The sequence below is a fragment of the Octopus sinensis genome, linkage group LG10, assembly GCF_006345805.1.
Source record: "Octopus sinensis linkage group LG10, ASM634580v1, whole genome shotgun sequence".
Taxonomy (NCBI): domain Eukaryota; kingdom Metazoa; phylum Mollusca; class Cephalopoda; order Octopoda; family Octopodidae; genus Octopus; species Octopus sinensis.
In genome coordinates, this window is record NC_043006.1 from 13,628,227 (window position 1) to 13,633,043 (window position 4,817).

Consider the following 4,817-nt stretch of genomic DNA (forward strand, 5'->3'; position numbering starts at 1 on the left):
TAACGTAGTTCTCGGGGATATTCAGCGTGTCACAGAGAGTGACAAGCTGGCCCTTTGAAATACAGGTACAACAGAAACAAGGAAGAAAGAGTGAGAGAAAGTTGTGGTGAAAGAGTACAGCAGGGTTCACCCCCCCCTGCAGGAGCCTTGTGAAGTTTTAGGTGTTTTCGCTCAAAAAACACTTACAATGCCCGGTCTGGGAATCGAAACCGCGATCCTATGACTACGAGTCCGCTGCCCTAACCACTGGGCCATTGCGCCTCTACAGACCATTTACAGTTCGCGGACATGGCTGTAGGATCTCACATCTGGATGGAATGGAATTTGACGGTTATTACTATTTTACACAGAAGCGGTGGCTCAAAATTGCCTTCCTGACAAACACAAAACACATACAATTCCAAAACTGCGGCTGCTTGATGGCAGACACGTGATCAAGAGATGGTTCTGTTCTTTTTTAACCCTTTAGTGATCAGATTACTCTGTCAAATATAATGCTTTTTCATTCACATTGTTTTGAATTAATCCTGCATTATCTTGTAGCTCTGAGAATTTGATGATACGATGGTTTATTTTGAGGATGTCATTGCAGGATATGAGTGAGAGACCAGATCCAGATGGTTTGAACATAAAAGAAGTAGAAAATTTGGGCCGGATATGGCTGGTTTAAATGCTAAAGGGTGGCTTAGAATTACTTCTCTATAGGTGGTTGATAGCAATCATTTCATCAAAAGGTAGTTCACGCTTGTTCTGGTTTCAAATAGTTGTTGTGAAGCTAAGAAAGGCTTGTTTGGTGAACTGGTTCTGTTGTGGTTCAGAAGTTTTGGGCGGTGTTTTGGAGTTTATCTGTATTTTTTAAAGCACTCCGTCGGTTACGACGATGAGGGTTCCGGTTGATCCGAATCAACGGAACAGCCTGCTCGTGAAATTAACGCGTAAGTGGCTGAGCACTCCACAGACACGTGTACCCTTAACGTAGTTCTCGGGGATATTCAGCGTGACACAGAGAGTGACAAGGCCGGCCCTTTGAAATACAGGTACAACAGAAACGGAAGTAAGAGTGAGAGAAAGTTGTGTGGAAGAGTACAGCAGGGATCACCACATCCCCTGCCGGAGCCTCGTGAGAGATTTAGTGTTTTCGCTCAATAAACACTCACAACGCCCGGTCTGGGAATCGAAACCGCGATCCTATGACCACGAGTCCGCTGCCCTAACCACTGGGCCATTGCGCCCCCACGTTTATCTGTATGAATCATAAGTAAAGAATGATATGTATTTGCATGTAAGTGCATGTGTGTATGTATGTGTGTGTTTTTTTCTGAGAAATGCGAATAGCTGGTTTACGTGTGTTTGTGTTTGTGTGTGTGAGTGTGTGTGTGTGTGTGTGCCTGCGCGCGTGTGCACATGTGTGCGTGCGTGTATGTACATGTGTACATATATGTGGATGTCCTATTTGTGTGTGTGTCTACGTATGTGTGCACATGTGTGCGTGCGTGTATGTACATGCGTACATGTATGTGGATGTCCTATTTGTGTGTGTGTTTACGTATGTGTGCACATGTGTGCGTGCGTGTATGTACATGTGTACATGTATGTGGATGTCCTATTTGTGTGTGTCTACGTATGTGTGCACATGTGTGCGTGCGTGTATGTACATGTGTACATGTATGTGGATGTCCTATTTGTGTGTGTGTGTACGTGTGTGTCTACGTATGTGTGCACATGTGTGCGTGGGTGTATGTACATGTGTACATGTATGTGGATGTCCTATTTGTGTGTGTGTGTACGTGTGTGTCTACGTATGTGTGCCATGTGTGCGTGCGTGTTGTACATGGTAATGTATGTGGATTGTCCTATTTGTTGGGTGTGTGTACACGTGTGTGTCTACGTATGTGTGCACATGTGTGCGTGCGTGTATGTACATGTGTACATGTATGTGGATGTCCTATTTGTGTGTGTGTGTACGTGTGTGTCTACGTATGTGTGCACATGTGTGCGTGCGTGTTGTACATGTGTACATGTATGTGGATGTCCTATTTGTGTGTGTGTGTACGTGTGTGTCTACGTATGTGTGCACATGTGTGCGTGCGTGTTGTACATGTGTACATGTATGTGGATGTCCTATTGTGTGTGGTGTGTAGTGTGTGTCTACGTATGTGTGCACATGTGTGCGTGCGTGTATGTACATGTGTACATGTATGTGGATGGCCTATTTGTGTGTGTGTGTGTGTGTGAGTGTGGTCTACGTATGTGTGCACATGTGTGCGTGCGTGTTGTACATGTGTACATGTATGTGGATGTCCTATTTGTGTGTGTGTGTACGTGTGTGTCTACGTATGTGTGCACATGTGTGCGTGCGTGTTGTACATGTGTACATGTATGTGGATGTCCTATTTGTGTGTGTGTCTACGTATGTGTGTGTGCGTGTTGCAGTTGTCAGTACGGTGTGTGTGTATGCAAGTTTGTATATGTGTCTTTATGCCTGTGTATGTTTGTGTTATATTTATCAGGGTGGTGTGTGTATGTGTGTACGTATGTATGCGTGTGTATATGTGTTGCGTTTGTTAGGGTGTCTCTACACACTTGTATGTGTGCGTGTGTGTAGGAATTCGATTATTGCTTAGTTGTTCCGACACCAGTCGACTGTCCAATTATAATTTTTACGACATTAGAGTATCTTTAACTGTGGCCAGTATTTCACCACATATACACACACATATATACACAAATACACAGGCACATATGCGAACACGTACACACATACATATATACACATGTATATATACACATATATATACTTACACATACACGTACATACACATATATACACACATACACAGGCACATAAACGATTACTCTTACATGCGCACACCCCCCCCCCCCCTTGACAAAGACAAAACACACACATACACACGCGCATACGCACGTGTACATACAGACGTACATATACGCCATAACAAACGCAACACACACAATTTCTCACGCACATACACGCACACATACACACACATACGCACACATGCACACAACCGCAACAAACATAACGTACACACACACATGCACACACGCGTACACCCAGCACCTTGACAAATATAACATACACACGTACACACATACACACACCACCCTGATAAATATCACACACACATGTACAGGCAAAAATACAAAAGCATACACACGCACACAAACACCACTCTGACAACCGCAACACACACATACAGACGCACACACACAGATGTGCACACAAACGCACACATACTTAGACACACACACATAAAGTGAACATCCACATACGCGCACACATGTACACACGCACACACAAACAAACAAGCTTTTCGCATTTCCTAGAAAAAATCACACACACATACACACACACAGTTACACTCACATATTTAATTTTACTTATGAGTCATACATATATATTTCTTTATTGCCCACAAGGGGCTAAACATAGAGGGGACAAACAAGGACAGACAAAGGGATTAGGTCGATTACATCGACCCCAGTACGTAACTGGTACTTTATTTATCGACTCCGAAAGGATGAAAGGCAAAGTCGACCTCAGCGGAATTTGAACTCAGAACGTAACGGCAGACGAAATATCCCGAAGCATTTCGCTCGGCGCGCTAACGTTTCTGCCAACTTGCCGCCTTTTATGAGTCATTCATATAAACCGCAAAATACCAGCCAAAACTACTGAATCATAACAGAACTACTCGTCCACTGAACAAGCCTTTCTGAGCTCCACAAAATCTATTCGAAATCAGAACAATTATGAACTAACTGCCACCAACCACCCATACCGTCCTTAAAGAGAAAGCAATTCTAAGCCACCGTTTTTTTTCTTTTAAAGACAGAACCATCTCCTGATCGCGTGACTACCATCAAGCAACCACATTGATTTTTTCAAAAAGAAGGCAATTTTGAGCAACCACTTCTGTATAAAATAATAGTCACTGTTAAAATCCATCCAGATGCGTGACACTACAGCCATATCCGGGAACTACAAACGGTTTGTTATTTCTCTACTCACCTCTGTTTTTTTCGATCTAAGATGATGCAAACAATTATGGTGTCTGATCAGAATGAGACTAAAACTTTAGTAACCACTGATTGGCAAACCAGACACGTTTTCTCTTCTTGTCAGACTCTGTTACGTGATTTGGATATATTTATCTAAACTAATGTTTATCGTATCATCATTGTAAAGAAATTTTATTGTCTGATCTCAACGTCTTTTTATGTAAACTAATTTTGATTCATCACAGAGATTACACAAAGCCAACAACTGTTTTTTCTTTCTCTTTTTCGTCTCTTTCCCTCTTCCCTCTCTCTCTCCTAGATAAACACTACATAAAACACACACATGTATATATACATGTATATATATATATATATAATTTATATAATATATAATATATGAATTATATAATATAACTTACTTATATTTATCATTCTTTTTATACTTAAAAAAATTTTTTAATAGAAAAAATAAATATATATATATATATATATTATATATTATATTAATTATATTTATATTATTTGTTATTATGTATTGGTTTTGTTTATCACTGTTACAGTTGCATAATAGTGGTTTTATCTCTAATTCATATTTTATATATATATTATATAATATATATATATATATATATAAAACATGTGGTGTATGTGTGTTTGTGGTGTGTGTGGTGTGGTGTGTGGTGTGTGTATGTTGTGTGTGCTTGTGTTGTGTGTATATATGGGCAATCGTTACTTACTAGCTTCAGAGTTTCCGTGTATTGTGTCTCACTGAAGAGGCTCAATATACATCGTAT